This window comes from Petaurus breviceps, unplaced genomic scaffold (assembly GCF_028583685.1).
Source record: "Petaurus breviceps papuanus isolate PSGF00001 unplaced genomic scaffold, PetGlider_PUasm1.0 224, whole genome shotgun sequence".
In the NCBI taxonomy this organism is placed as follows: domain Eukaryota; kingdom Metazoa; phylum Chordata; class Mammalia; order Diprotodontia; family Petauridae; genus Petaurus; species Petaurus breviceps.
The window spans coordinates 10,007,305-10,024,502 of record NW_027185887.1 but is presented as its reverse complement, the minus strand read 5'-3'; positions in this window follow the sequence as shown (position 1 = coordinate 10,024,502).

The window sequence follows — 17,198 nt, the reverse complement described above, 5'->3', positions numbered from 1 at the left end:
TATCAAATTGTTTACCATCCGGGTGGGGGGGGAAGCTGGGGGGAGGGAAAAAATTTGGAAATCAAAACTTAAAAAAAACGAATGTGAAAAATTGCTTCTACATACAATTGAGGAAAAAATAAAATATTATTTTAAAAATAATAGCTTATTTCTACATTTTACACGTGAGAAGAGTAAGGTTCAAAGATGAAATGACTTTCACACTTAGTAACAGAGACCAGATCTCCTGATGTTGGCATGGTTTTTTTTCATGATGTCTGATGGTTCTTCTGTTAGATACCACATGGATGACGTCTATTTGCGCACATGCAAAAACAAACAAACCAGCATAGCACCATTTAATTCTTAACCCTACAGGCTTCATCTATTACAGTAAGCAGAGCTTGAATAGTAGATTCTCCCTGACATTGAAAAATAGCACCACCATGGGTCACATTTAAGATGTTGCATGTGTGTGTTTGTATAAATGTAATACAGAGAAAGAGGTAATTAAAAATGAAGTTGACAAGTCAGGCGTAAGGGGGTGGGGACCAGGGGTCATTTTGCTTATGAAAGTCCAATCACTTACGACTAGCAATGAAGGCAAGAGTTGATCATCCTGTCATTTCATATTCTGTCACTGAAAAATCAATCCAAGGCCCTAGACCTGGTCTCCCTCATCTAAAGAATGTCCTTTCTCTCTCTTGGCCTGTATGTTTTGCTGACACTGCAGGAGGTGGCCCAAATCTGTTTATCTGCATTGTCTCAAGCCATGACAACAACATAAAGATAGTGCAGCCTGCCTTCTGAACAGTGTGATCAATTCCCTGACTTTCTGGTTTTCAGCTCAAGGAAGAAGAAAAACTGTTCCCTCCATACCACCTCCTGTAAGGAAAGAGAAGAAACCAAGGCTGTTTCTTTGTGAGGGTAGCCCAGGGGTCTCAATGAACCTGGAAAAAAGTGAGATATACCCAATCAAGAGGCAACTAGGCTAGTCAAAGTGTATTGATTATAAGACTGTTTTTGCAGACCAAGACTTGAAGAAGGTTTCTCTAAATTATATGATTTGAGTTTCTGTGTACTGTACCGAGCGTTGGCAAAGAAAAAAGAAAACTCTGTCTCCAGGGGGGTGTTTCATTTTCAATTACAGTCAAGTGAGAAAAGTGCCCAGAAATAGCATTTTGAAATTAATAACCAGTTTCAAGGGAACAGACTTATTTCATAGTTTCTTATTAAAGAATATATTCATTTACAGACCTTTATTAAATGCCTGCTATGTGCCCAGGATTCTGCCCTAGGAAACACACAAAAAATAGAAGACAAGGTGCCTAATCTCAGGGACATGAGATGTGCCTAGCTGAAAAAATTAGAGAACCAATAAAGGTTGCATTTCAGGCGAGATGGGTTCTAGGTTCTGTGTACCAAGCTGTCTTTGAGTACATTGGCTCCTAGGTCCACACATTCCTGAAGGGGGCAGACTGGATCCTGGGAGAGAGAAATGCCCATGAACCTCCAGATCCTGCTCCTGGGATTTTCTAGCTTGTCTCTCCCTCTCAAATGCTTTAATTGCTAGATAAATAAGGAACTCCCTCCCAATGCTCAAACACACACACACACACACACACACACACACACACACACACAGACACCCCTCCCTTCAAAGTCTTGATTCTTTGATTAACCATTTCCACTTTACACTGTCACCCCTTGCATCCCTTGCCCTATTGTCTTATCATTGCTCATACTTTCCTTCTATATTAAGGTTTGCAAAGTATTTTATATTATCTCATTTGAACCTTATAATAATTGTATAAAGTAAATGTTCTTATCTCCTTTATACAGACAATTGGGAAAATTGATGCTCTGAGAGATAAGTGACTTGTCTGAGTCACACAGATAGTATCTGAAGCAAGGTTAACACCCCCTTCTCATTCCTTCAAATCCCAAAACTGTATTACTACCATCATTCACCTTCTTTCTTCCCTTGTCACTGAATTCTGCTGGACAAAGTTCTACAATCATGCTGACCGGGTCTATTATAAATTGATGTCATTGAATCTCAACTAAATTGTCACTGCTATATACAAATGCTATTAATTTTCTCTGTTTCAAACTCTTTCCATCATTCAAAAAGTCATCCATACCACCACCTCCTCATGTCCCTCCTCACCTCACCTCATACTCAGCTGTAAAGAGGAGGCCATCTGTCTTCTCCCTCCCAACTTACAAACTTCAAATCACCTCTGCATAATTTCTCCAGTCTTTTCTCCTTTGTTCCAGTTTCAGAAGGTGATGTTGCCCTTTTCCTTTCCGTTACCCACCACCCTAGTTGTGCCCTTGATCCCATCCTATCACATGCCCTGCAGCAGATTTTATCTCTAATCATCTCCTCTCCATAATTTTTCACCTTTTCTTTATCCACTCATCATTTCTCTGCCACCTTCCAACATGTCCAGATCCCTGACTTCCAGAACTAGCTCTGAAAGCAGTAGCCTGAAAAAGCCTGAAGCTTGGGACAGCACTCCCCACTCTCAGGTAAGGAGAGCCCAAATTTCAGAGCCTAAAGTTGAAAGTCAAGAAAAAGGCAAGGAAAATGAGCAAATAACAACAACAAAGTACTTGACCATAAAAGCTACTTCCATGGCAAGGAAGACTAAGATATAAACTCAGAAAAAAACAACAATGTGAAAATAACTATAACCAAAGCCTCCAAGAAAAATCCTAATTTGGACCCAAATCCAAAAAGAATTCCTCGAAGAATTAAGGAGACAGGAAAACTTAGGAAAAGAAATAAAAGTGATTCAAGAAAGAGAAACATAAAAAAGTAAACATGAAAGAGTAACCATAAGAGACTCGACAAGGTTAAATTGTTTACAATCCTATATGGGAAGATGATACATGTAACTCCATAGAATGTTATCATTATTGGGACTGTTCGAAGGAATCTACATAGACAGAAAGTGATTGTGCTGGGATGATCTCCAAACAAAAAAGAAAAAAGTAATGAAAGAAAGAAAGAAAATAGAGGGGTGAGAAAGGAAAATTCACTGGGAGAAGGGGAAAGTGAGAGGTAGAATGGGGAAATTTTCTCACATAAAAGAGATTTACTTGAAACAGAAAGCCCCATATAGAGTTAAAATAAAGAGCTAAAATAGAATCTTGTGCTTCAACTGAAGTAAAAAAGGTGGGGTAATAATCACAATCAAAGACAAAGTGAAAGTAAAAATAGACCTAATTAAAAGAAATAATCAGGGAAACCACATTTTGCTAAAGGGTATCATAGACAATGAAGTAATATTAAAAATGTTTACAGTAAATTTCTCTGATAATGGCCTCATTTCTCAAATTATAGAGAACTGAGTCAAATTTATAAAAATAAGAACCATTCCTCAGTTGATAAATGGCCAAAGGATATAAATAGGCAATTTTCTGAAGATGAAATCAAAGCTTTCTATAGTTATATTAAAAAATGCTCTAAATCACTATTAATTAGAAAAATGCAAACTAAAATGATTTTGAGGTACCACCTCACACCCATCAGAAATGAAAAATTCTGGAACAGCTAGGTGGCTCAGTGAATAACGCACCAGCCCTGGAGACAGGAGGCCCTGAGTTCAAATTCAGCCTCAGACACTTAACACTTACTAGCCATGTGACCTTGGGCAAGACACTTAACCCCAATTGCCCTGCCTCCCTCTCCCCTCCAAAAAGCAAAAAGAAATGAAATGAAATGAAAAATTCTGGAGGGGATGAGGAAAAATAGGTATACTAATAAACTGTTGGTGGAATTGTGAACTGGTCCAACCATTCTGGAAAATAATTTGGAACTATGCCCAAAAGGCTATAAAACCATGCATACCCTTTTACCCAGCAATACCACTACTAGGTCTTGACCTAAAGAGATTTTTTTAAAAAGAAAGACAGAAAAGGAGTCATATGTACAAATATAATTATGGCAGCTCTATTTGTGGTGGCAAAGAATTGAACATTGAGGGGATACCCATCATTTGGGGAATGGCTGACCAAGTTGTGGCATATGATTGTGATAGAGTACTACTGTGCTATATAAGAAATGTTGAGGGGGAGGCAGGGTTCCAGGAAAAAAAAAAGAAAAGGCAAGACCTATATGATCTGATGCAAAGTGAAGTGAGAAGAACCTGGAGATCATTGTACACAGTAACAGCAATAGTATATTGACAACCAACTCTGAAAGACTTGGCTACTCTGATTAATACAATAATTCAAGACTGTTCCAAAGGACTAATGATGAAGCACCCTTCAAAAGAGAAAACTGATTAACACTGAGTGCAAATTGAAGTATAATTTTCTCACTTTTTGGGGGTTTTTTGCAATATAGCTCATACAGAAATATGCAAGATTTCATGTGCATAATTGATATAATTTTGATTGCCTTCTCAATAAGTAGGAGAGTGGTAGGAGGGAAGGGGAGAATTTGGAACTCAATTTTAAAAGAAAAGAATGTTAAAAATAATATTTTTTAAGAAAAGAATTCTTGTTTCTACCCTTATCATCTCTTCCTTGGACATCTGCAATAGTTTCCTAACTATTCTCCCTGCGTCATCTTTCTCTTCTTGAACCCATCTTCCGTATAACTATTAAAGGGATATTCCTAAAGTGCAAGTCTGATCATGCTACATAATTCTTCTGGAACTACCCTTCATTCTGTGTATATTCTATGTATTACAGCTACCCTCTATGATGCCTCCCAGATCATATTTTCAGGAGAAGTGATTCAGGATTTTTGGCTATCATCCCATAGAACTAGATAGGTAGAAACTGAGTCACAGACCTTGGGAGATACAAAGTCAGTTTCTAGCTACCAGGGCCACAAGGATGAGAAGCTACTCTGCATCTCCATTTAATTTCTGCTCCTGTTCAATGACTCAGTCAACTCTTCACAGAATCTCAGAGCTGGACAGAATATCAGGGTTCATCCAGTCCAACACAGGAGCTCCTTCAACATAGCTGACGAATAGTCATATTGAAAACCTCCAGTGAAGGAGAACCCACTACTTCTTGAGGCAATCAATTCTACTTTCTAATAGCCCTATTGGAGGAAATATTCCCTGACACCAAAACTAAATTTACTTCTTTGCAATTTTCATCTGCTGTTTCTAATTCTTCCCTCTAGAACCAAGAAGAATAAGTTGAATCCCTTTTACATGACAACACTTTAAATAGTCAAAAATACAGTTCTCCTAACTTCTTCAAGTCTTCTCTTCTCCAAACTAAATATCCCCGGTTCCTTCAACCAAATTTCACATGACATGAATTCAAGGCCCTTCACTAGGGGGATTGCTTTCCTCCAAACAATCTTTGCTTTATCAATGTCCTTCCTAAAATGGAATTGTAGCACTGAACACAACAGATTTATTCAGAAGAGATATGACCGGCCAAGATGGTGGAGTAGAAGCACGACCCTCCCGCGGCTCCGGCTTCCACCCTCCCCAATCCATGTAAAAAGGGGACTCTAAACAAACTTTGGAGCTGCAGAACCCACAAAATGACACAGAGAAGCTAACCTCCTGCTGAGAACAGTCCGGCAGGCCGGCAGGAATCGGCCAGTGCAACGCTCTGGGAGCTGAGCCCAGCACCGCACCGAGGCTTTAGCCCCAGGGCGGGCCTGACCAGCCGCCAGCCAGAGGGACTCCAGATCAGCAGCAGCTGTGGCCATTTCCAGATTTATCAATACATAGATGCGAAGAACAAGGTGAGAGGCCAGTGCATTCTGGACTTTGGGACCCAGTAAGTGGGAGCGCGTGGCTTTTAGCCCCGGGGCGAGAAACTGCTGAGATGCTGGCACAGCCTGCCAGGGCCATGTGGCGGCTTCAGCTCCTGGCCTGCAGAGTGTAGGGGGACCAAGCACCAGTCTGAGGGGTAATCGCTCTTACTTTAACCTGCTTGGATCTGGATTGCAGTCTAGGGTGGAGGTCCTGGGGTGTGGGTCCAGCTTGCCAGAGCGTGTGGAGACCTCAGAGAGGGCACCCATCTAATACCTCCAGCAGCTGAGAAAACCCCAGCGTTTGGAACGAAAACTCCCCTGTCTGGTGGCAGAGTCCTACTGTGGCAAAAAGCCCAAAAGTCAAATCATTTAGTGGCAAAATGAGCAGGCAAAGGAAACAAAGCAGACAGAAGATTCCAACATTACACTCCTATTTGGGGGATAAGAAGGAGCAAGGCATGGAACAGGAGGAAAACAGTGAAGTCAGAACTCCTGCACCAAAAGCTTCCAAATAAAATACAAGCTGGTTACAGGCCATAGAGGACCTTAAGAAGCAGATAAGAGAAGTGGAGGAAAAATTGGGAAGAGAAATGAGAACAATGCAAGAAAATTATGAAATGAGAGTCAACAGCCTGACTGAAGAAAATAATACCTTAAAAAACAGACTGACTCAAATGGCAAAGGAGGCTCAAAAAGGCAATGAGGAGAAGAATGCCTTAAAAAGCCGAATTTGCCAGATGGAAAAAGAATCTCAAAAGCTCACTGAGGAGAATCATTGCTTCAGAATTAGATTGGAGCAAATGGAAGCTAATGACTTTATGAGAAATCAAGATGCTGTTAAACAGATCCAAACCAATGAAAGAATAGAAGGCAATGTGAAATATCTCATGGGAAAAATCACTGACCTGGAAAATAGATCCAGGAGAGATAATTTAAAAATTATTGGACTGCCTGAGAGCCATGCCAAAGTAAGAGCCTGGAAAGCATCCTCCAGGAAGTTCTCAAAGAAAACTGCCCTGATGTTTTAGAACCAGAGGGCAAAATAGAGGTTGAAAGAATCCACCGATCACCTCCTGAAAAAGATCCCAAAAAGAAAACTCCTAGGAATATTATAGCCAGGTTCAAGAATTCCCAGATTAAGGAGAGAATATTACAAGCAGCCAGGAAGAAACAATTTGAATATTGTGGAAACACAATCAGGATAACCCAGGATCTGGCAGCTTCTACACTGAGGGATCGAAGGGCCTGGAATGTGATATTCCGGAGGTCAAGGGAGCTGGGATTAAAACCAAGAGTCACCTACCCAGCAAAACTGAGTATCATGTTTCAGGGGAAAATATGGTCATTCAGTGGAATACAGGACTTTCAAGCATTCTTGCTGAAAAAAACCAGAGTTGAATAGAAAATTTGACATTCAGATACAAGAAGCAAGAGAAGCATGAGAAGGTAAACAGGGAAAAGAAATCATAAGGAACTTATCAAAGTTGAACTATTTTTTTTTTTTTTTGGAGCAATCGGGGTTGAGTGGCTTGCTCGGGGTTGCACGGCCGGTTGTTGTTTCTGGGTGTGGTACTGGGTGTCTGGGTCCGGATTTGAAGCTCTTGCTTGCTGAGCCACCTGGCCAAAGTTAAACTATTAACATTCCTACATGGAAAAACAGTAATTGTAACTTATGAAACTTTTCTCAGTAGTTGAAGGGTTTAGAAATATATATATATATCTCTTTATATGAGGGTATGCGGGCATATGAATACATATGTGAATGTGTGTATATATGTTTACAGGTATACATAGATAGAGGGCACGGGACCAATTTAACAGGAAGGGATGATACTTAAAAGGTGAAATTAAGAGGTGAGAGGAATATAATGAGAGGAGATGGGGAGAGACAGAGTGGGGCAACTATCTCATACAGAAGAGGCAAGGGAAAATGGTTACAATGGAGGAGAAGAATAGGAAGGCAAAAGGGAATGGGTCAACCTTATTCCTATTGAATCTGGCTTGAGGAGGGAGGGAAATACACACTAAATAGGGGATCTCACCCTCCAGGAGAATAGGGGGGGAAGGGGATGTGAGGGGGGATGATTGGAAGGGAGGGCAGGCTGGGGGGGAGGGAAGTTGGAAGCACCCACTTTTGAAAATGGACAGGATCAAAGTAGAGAATAGAACAAGTGGGATGTGGGATAGGAGGGAGGGAAATATAGTCAGTCTTCTACAATACATCTACTATGTTATTGTTTTGCATTAGCCGCACATGTACACCCTATGCTGAACTGCTTGTCTCCCCAGTGGGGGTGGGTGGCAGGGGGGGAAGGGAATGAATCTGGAATTGAAAGTTTTAAAATCAAATATTCAAATATATGTATGTATATATATATATATATAGAAGAGATATGACCAAGAGTGTGCTAGTAACTGTTTAACAATCAGCTCTCTGAACATACAAGGCACACTTTTAAATTTAATGTGCATTATTAACATTTCTCCATCCTTTCTTATGTCTAAACAATCAGCAAAACAATAAATTTGGTCATAATTTCTAGTTCACTAATATCCAAGGTGTAAATGCTCACATAGAACATTTAACCATGCTCTCTCAAGCAGAAATGAGCTGGGGGCGGCCAGATAGCACAGAGAGTAAGAACACCGGCTCCAGTGTTGAGAAGACCTGGAGATCGAATCCCGGGCTCAGACACTTAGCACCTACCCAGAAACACCTGGCCGTGTAACCTTGAGCAAGTTACTTAACCCCGATTGCTTTAAAAAAAAAAAAAGAAATGAGCTGGGTCAATTCTGATTGTGATCAAGTCAGAGTTCCCTCTGACATGACCTTCCATTGACACTCTATAGATGTTGTTATATAGTTAGTTGCATGTTGTCTCCCCATTGAAATGTGGGCTCTTTGAGAGCAACAATGGTATTTTTGTCTTTCTTTTCATCTTCAGTGCTTAGCACTGTACTTAGCATTCAGTAAGCACTTAATACATGCTTGTTGACTGCCTGACTACAGAAGGATTATCACTTCCTTAGTTCTGAGACCATGCCTCCCTTATAACCTAAAGTAAAATGTCTTGGTTCTAAAGAATAAAATAAACTTGCAAAGTTTCTCATATCCAGCTCTGTTCTGCTTGGCTAAGCTTTGTGGTAAAAGGAAGGAAATCTGGCTTTTTTTCCCCCTGCTTCCACCAGTCTCTTTTCATGGTCCTTCCTATTCCCTGTACTTCATTTTTGAAATTCTTTTCCCCAAATAATGGTCACAGCACCTTATCTTTGAGGGATGGTATATCATCCCTGTGAGGGTAATAGAAAGTATCAGAAGCAAGGATCAAAGAGGTCCACACATTGATTCCCAATGAAAAGCTCCTATGAAAAAAATCCAGCCTCATAAAAGCATACTAAAATCTCATTTCAAGCTTGCCAGAGTTCCAGGGCTCTTTGGTGGCAGCCACACAGAAACTGCTAGTCTTAGCATTTCCCAGGTGGCTTATACTAGTGGATTTAAGAGGGGGGAAGAAAGGGGAAGTCCTATCCACTCACTGAAATCTTCACAGCCTCCCCTTTTTTCCCATAGTCTGCAGCAGGTTTACAGCTGACTGACTGATTGACTGATCCTTAGAATGACCTGGCTTCCTGAAGAAACGCATCCCCACAGATTCCTGAACAATCTAAGCTCACCAATCCCCTTCCCAACTGTTGGTCTTCAAAGATCCCACCAGTGATTTCCACTCAGAGAAAGCAAAGGCAAAAGTTACTTCTGAAGGCAGGCAGCATTCCCTCATGAGAGATTAGGACCAACTTTATCAGTAAAATGAAATTTTGGCTTAAATAATTTGACCCCTTAGAAGACAATCTTCAAGGGTTGCATTTATCTCCCTTTGCAAGTTCTAAACATGAAAAAAAAAAAAAAAAGCTTCCATGGAGCTGGAGGGTCAAATCCCATCAGGATTGCCTCAGAACATTTATCTTTTTAAGGGATTTGCACCAAATTCCATGCAGCTTCACTGTGTTAAGTGTTGTCAGAGAAGAGTCGAGTAAGCTGGGACCTATGTGGCTGCTGGGAACAACATGGTAAGTAATATACTGGAGAAAAGCAAATATTCTATAATATTAGGAGTCTGTCGGAGCACTCTCTACAAAAAACAAGGGACTGACCCAGGCAATCCTATATCTCTGAATTCTCTTTCTGCCTTAATATTCTGTAATTCTAAATATAATTTTATACTATAATATATACATTGAGAGGCAACAAAATTTAACATGGGGCATGTGTCATGGATCACTTTTGGATCACAGTCTGGTTTAAGTTTGTTTTTTTTTTTCAGACTCTTCTAAGGAACATGTTTTATTTATCATTTGGTTTTTGTTTTGTTTTGTTTTATTAAATTGGTTTGTTTATTTACTTTAGTTTACAACATTAGGTTCCACAGTCCCTTCAGTTTCAAATTTTCTCCTCCTCTTTCTTCTCCCCCTCCCCCCACCATGGTGGCATGCACTCAAATATAGGATCTACAAATGTCTGCACATTGATCATTAGTCAGTTTGTAAATAAGGATTATAACCAATGGAATGATCAATGGGAAAGAGGAAACAAAACAAAACAAGAAAAAGAACACAGCAAGTAGTTTGTTTCAGTTTGCATTCAGATTCCACAACTCTTTCTCTGGATGTGGATATCTCTTTCGATCATGAGTCTTTTGGAGTTGTCTTATAACCTTACATTGCTGAGAGGAGTCCAGTCTATTGAGGTTAGTCATCACACATATGTTGTGTCTGTTATTGTGTACACATTTCTCGTGGTTCTGCTCTTCTCACTCAGCATCAGTTTATATAAGTCTCTCCATGTTGTTATGAAGTCCATCTGCTCCTCTTTTCTTATAGCACAGTAGTATTCCATTACATTCATATACTACAACTTGTTCAGCCATTCCCCAATTGATGAACATCCCCTTAATTTCCAATTCTTTGCCACCACAGAAAGAGCCCCTATAAATATTTTTGTACATACAGCTCTTCCTCCCACTTCTCTGATGTCTTTGGGATATAACCCTAGAAGTGGTATTGCTGGGTCAAAGAGTATGCACTTATTTATTGCCCTTTGGGCATAGTTCCACATTGCTCTCCAGAATGGTTGGATCAGTTCACAACTCCACCAATAATGCATACTAATAATTTTTCTGCATACTAATCATTTTTCCACATCCTCTCCAGCATTTATCATTTTCCTGTTTTGTCATCTTAGCCAATCTGGCTGGTGAGATGTGGTACCTCAGAGTTGCTTTGATTTGCATTTCTCTAATCACTAGTGATTTAGAACATTTTTTCATATGCTTATAGATATTTTTAATTTCATCCTCTGAGAGCTGCCTGTTCATATCCTTTGACCATTTATTAATAGGGGAGTGGCTTGTATTCTTATAAATTCGATTCAATTCTTTGTATATTTTAGAAATGAGGCCTTTATCAGAGACACTGGTCATAAAAATTCTTTCCCAACTAACACTTCCCTCTTAATCTTGGTAACATTATTGGCTTTATTTGTACAGAAGCTTTTCAAATTAATGTAATCAAAATTATCCATTTTACATTTCATAATGCTTTTTAACTCTTATTTTATCATGAAGTCTTCCCCTCTCCATAGATCTGACAGGTAAACTATCCCTTGCTCTCACAGATTGCTTAAAGTATCAGCCTTTATACCTAGATCATGCACCCATTTTGACTTTATTTTGGTGTACGGCGTTAGATATTGGTCTATGCCCAATTTCTGCCATACTATGTTCCAGTTTTCCCAGCAGTTTTTGTCAAATAGTGCATTCTTATCCAAAGACTGGGGTCTTTGGGTTTATCAAACAGTAAATTACTGTAGTTATTGGCTGCTGAGTCTCATGTACCCAATTTACTCCATTGATCCACTACTCCATTCCTCAGACAGTACCAAGTAGTTTTGATGGAAGCTGCTTTATAATACAGATTAATATCTGGTATGGCTAGGCCACCTTCCCTAGCATTTCTTTTCATTAATCTCCTTGCTATTCTGGACCTTTTGTTCTTCCAAATGAATTTTGCTACTATTTTTTCTAGCTCTCCAAAGTAATTTTTTGGTAGATTGATTAGTATGGCACTAAATATGTAATTTAATTGAAGTAAAATTGTCATTTTTATTATATTAGCTCTACCCAGCCATGAGCAATTGATGTTTTTCCAATTAGTTAGATGTGACTTTATTTGTTTGAAAAGTGTTTTGTAATTGTGTTCATATAAGTCCTGGGTTTGTTTTGGTGGGTCGATTCCCAAATATTTTATAATGTCTACAGAAACTTTAAGTGGAATTTCTCTTTCTATTTATTGCTGTTGGATTTCATTAGAAATATATAGGAATGCCGATGACTTATGTGGGTTTATCTTATATCCTGAAACTTTGCCAAATTTATTTATTATCTCAAGTAGTTTTTTACTTGATTCTCTAGGATTCTCTAAGTATATCATCATATCATCTGCAAAGAGTGATAGCTTAGTCTCTTCTTTATCTAATATGATTCCTTCGATTTCTTTTTCTTTTCTTATTGCTACTGCTAACATTTCTAGTACCAAACTGAATAAGAGGGGTGATAGCGGACATCCTTATTTTACCCCTGATCTTATTGGAAATGCTTCTAGTTTATCCCCATTACATATAATACTTGCTGATGGTTTTAGCTAGATGCTACTTAAAATTTTAAGGAAGACTCCATTTATTTCTATACTTTCTAGTGTTTTTAATAGGAATGGGTGTTGTATTTTGTCAAAAGCCTTTTCTGCATTTATTGAGATAATCACATGGTTTCTGCTAGTTTTGTTTTTGATGTGGTCAATTATATTGATAGTTTTCCTGATATTGAACCACCCTTGCATTCCTGGAATAAATCCTACCTGATCAAAGTGTATTATTCTCATGATGAGTTGCTGTAGTCTTTTTGCTGATATTTTATTTAGTATTTTTGCATCTATATTCATAAGAGAAATTGATCTATAATTTTCTTTCTCTGTTTTGTCTCTTCCTGATTTAGGTATCAGTACCATATTTGTGTCATAAAAAGAATTTGGTAGGACTCCTTCTTCTCCAATTTTCCGCAATAGTTTGTAAAGCATTGGAGTCAATTGTTCTTTAAATGTTTGGTAGAATTCACTAGTAAAGCCATATGGCCCGGGAGACTTTTTCCCAGGGAGTTCATTGATGGCTTATTCAATTTCTTTTTCTGAGATGGGGTTATTTAAGTAGTTTACTTCCTCTTCAGTTACTCTGGGAAACTTATATTTTTGTAAACATTCATCCACTTCACTAAGATAATCAAATTTATGTGCATACAATTGGGCGAAATAATTCCTAATTATTGTTTTAATTTCCTCTTCATTGGAGACAGATTCACCCTTTTCATTTTGATACTTGTAATTTGGTTTTCTTCTCTCTCTTTTTTATCATATTGACTAAAGGTCTATCAGTTTTGTTGTTTTTTTCATAATACCAGCTTTTAGTTTCATTTATTAATTCAATAGTTTTCTTAAATTCAATTTTATTAATCTCTCCTTTGGTTTTCATTATTTCTAATTTAGTATTTAATTGGGGATTTTCAATTTTTTCTTTTTCTAGATTTTTCAGTTGCATGCCCAATTTATTGACCTTCATTTTCTCTATTTTATTTATGTATGCATTCAGGGATATAAAACTTCCCCTAAGGACTACTTTTGCTGTATTCCACAAGTTTTGGCATGTTGTCTCATTATTGTCATTCTCTTGAATGAAGTTGCTTATTTTTTCTATAATTTCTTGTTTAACCCACTCATTTTTTAGGATTAAGCTATTTAGTTTCCAATCCGTTTTTAGTCTATCCTTCCATGGCCCTTTATTACATATAATTTTTATTGCATCATGATCTGAGAAGGATGCATTTAATATTTCTTCCTTTCTGCACTGAAATGTAAGGTTTTTATGCTCTAGAACATGGTCAATTTTTGTATATGTGCCATGTACTGTTGAGAAGAAGGTATGTTCCTTTTTATCCCCATTCAGTTTTCTCCAAAGGTCTACCATATCTATCTTCTCTAAGATTCTATTTACCTCCTCAACTTCTTTCTTGCTTATTTTGAGGTTAGATTTATCAAGCTCAGAGAGGGAGAGATTGAAGTCCCCCACTAGTATAGTTTTGCTATCAATTTCTTCCTCTAACATCCTTAACAGGCCTTTAGGAATTTGGATGCTGTACCACTTGTTGAGCACAAATGTTTAATAATGATATTGCTTTGTTTTCAATGGTGCCTTTTTTGCAGGATATAGTTTCTTCCTTGTCTCTTTTAATTAGATCTATTTTTTGCTTTTGCTTTGTCTGAGATAAGGATTGCTACTCCTGCTTTTTTTTTACTTTAGCTGAGGCATGATATATTCTACTCCAGCCTTTTACCTTTACCCTGTGTGTATCCCCCTGTTTCAGATGCATTTCTTGTAAACAGAATATTGTAGGATTTTGTTATTCCCTTCTTTCCCCAGAATCAATGAGGGAAAAGCTCAGAGAGGGTGAGATTGAAGTCCCCCACAAATCTCTGGTTTCCTCAACTATTAACTAGGGATAATAGCAGCACCTATTTCACATAGTTGTTAAGAGAATGAATGTGTGTAAGAGTATGTTAAGAGCTTTACAAACCTTAAAGTGTTATGTAAAAGTAAGCAATTATTTTTTTTTAAGCAATCAGGGTTAAGTAACTTGCTCAAGGTTACACGGCCAGTTATTTCTGGCTGTGGTGCTAAGTATCTGAGCCCGGATTTGATCCCCAGATCATTCCGACACTGGAGCCAGTGCTCTTACTCACTGAGCCACCTGGCCGCCCCTAAACTGTAATATCTTTAAGGATGATCCCAGCAACAGAGCATGTCTGCAATTTGACAGCCAACCTAGCTAAGTGTGAGGTATGTGGGGTGTGCAAGGAGGACCAGCACCTCAGGTATGAGGGCTTACTTGTCAGGGCTGCTCATCCACTTTGGTGTCCACCTTTTACCCAACTCTTACCTGTGACTCCAAGAAGCTATAGTATGCACAACAGCCACACCCTGGGAAAACCATCTCAGCAGACGGGCTAAACTAGATTGAGAGTACCTGAAAGGTCTGAAAACTTGTCTATGAGTTAGGGGGATGTCCATCCCAAGCACGTGAAGACTTCCCCATGTGGAATGGGGGAATGAGAACAATTCTTTCCAACAGCCATGAAGATAGCTGAAGCAGATGCTGTGGAATGCTTAGAGCTTGGTCAGATATGGAAGACACCAAGGTTATCCACTGCATCTTGGATAATCAACAGTCTGGACTTTTGTCTTACCACTGGATTTTGATGATTTGGAAGAAAGAGTAAAGCTGATGATTTTGTGCAACTCTGCTTCACTTAAATCCAATTCACACACATAACCCTTGTTGGTACTCTTTGAAAATGAAGGACAAACAGGAACAGTTTGGTGCAAAGAGCCTCCTTAGCAGCTGGTCTGTCACTAGGTGATTGATTCTTTGGTCATGGCAAAGAAACAGAATAAAAGAACAAAAGGGCATGAGCTCTTGTGTGGCCTTTGCTGCCACCACAGTAATCATTTCTGATTAATGGAAAAGGGGCCAAAAAAATACTAAGAATTACACAACTTTGAGACCATCTACAAACAGTTACATAACTGTTGGTACATATGAGGACTTTATCCAACATCCAATGAATGAGTTAACATACTACTAGAGGAAATGAACAACATCCATAGTCCATTACTAAGTACATTTGAGTCAAATGTCTCTCTGGCTTTTGCTTCACTTAATATTGATCATCAGAAGATTGCTTGAACAAAGTCATCTCTGCAGTTGCTTCTAGTTAGGAGTCTGATGTAATATGAATGTGCTTTTTGTGCTTTATTATAATCAAACAATACCATGTGTCCTCAACTTCTTTACATATCTCCATTGGTTTTGTCACTCTAAAGATATAGTCTGTTTTAAAGAATTGTCTACAAAAGCTTGTCTGTTCTCAAATCTTTTAGCAATCTTTATAGGTCATACTCATCGATTTTATGGAGATGAGAAAGTAAGCAGATAGGTCAGTCAGAAGACTGATGTATAGTTGGTCAACTTTAAAAAACATATTTATGCCCTCCATGCCTTTTTAAATTATTTTGGTAACTTTTCTTTGTAATCTCTTGGAAATTGGTATTCAAATGCTTTCAAATTTGTACTGCTTCCAGAATAGATAGATTTCTTCTGCATACTTAGGTCCTAATATTCTTCAGCCTCTCCACTTCCCCCTTCTTCATTTGGTACTTCTGGTATCATGGTATTCAAGTTCAAATGTGGTGGTTTCACTGCTGTGAATGATGAAAATGTATTAATATAGAAAAACAGACATATCCAGGAAGTTCAAAGTACTTTTCTAACAGTTACCTGTCTATCTTGAAACAACCCTCTGAAAAACCTGGAAAGATTTCATGAACTGATGTTAAGTGAAGTGATCAGAACCAAGAAAACACCATACATAGTAACAGCAACACTGTGCAATGATCAACTATAATTGACAGCTCTTCTCAGCAATACAATATCCAAGACAAATCCAAAAGACTCATGACGGAAAATGCTCTCCACCTCCAAAGAAAGAACTGATGGTGTCTGAATAGAGATCAAAGCATACTACTTTCCCTTTCTTTATTTTTCCATGGTTTTTCCTTTTCCAAACTGTATTTTTTTGCAAACTGTTTCTTCTTTCACAACATAATTAATAAGATTTTACATGATTGCACATATATAAAATTGCCTACATCTTAAGAAACATAGGAGAAAATTTAGAACTCAAAATTTTATTTTGAATGAATGTTAAAAATTGTCTTTACATGCGGTTGGAAAAAAATGAAATATTGTCAAAAGAAACCTCTGAGAAAGTAAGTCAGTCTGGATGGCAGAGTAATTTGTAGAATCTTAGAATTGAAAGGGAAGTTAGAAGCTGCCTAGCTCAGTCCATACCTTAAGAATTCCATCTAACTTGTGCAATAAGTGCTTTTGCTTAAAGCCATTAGGGAAGGGTTGTCAAAGGAACCCCCGACTGCCTCAAGCAACCCATTCTATCTGTGGGTAGCTCTGGTTATTTAGAATTTTTTTCTTGACTTCAGGTATAAATTTAACTCTTTGAAACTTTCACCCATTGTTCTCCATTCTGCCCTCTAGGGACTGATCAGAACAAGTCTAATCTCTTTTCCCACAAGACAGCTATCAAATATTCGAAGACAGTTCTCACATCTCTAAATCTCTTCTCTAGGCTAAACATCCCCACTTCTTTCATCCAATACCCACATGACTTGATCTCAAGGCATTTATTTCACCTCCAGTTGCCCTCCTCTGGACATTTCAACTCACTCATAGTCTTTCTAAAATGTTTTGCCATCATATCCTATGGGAATACAACTGTGATAGAGTATTGGTCTTAAAACAAA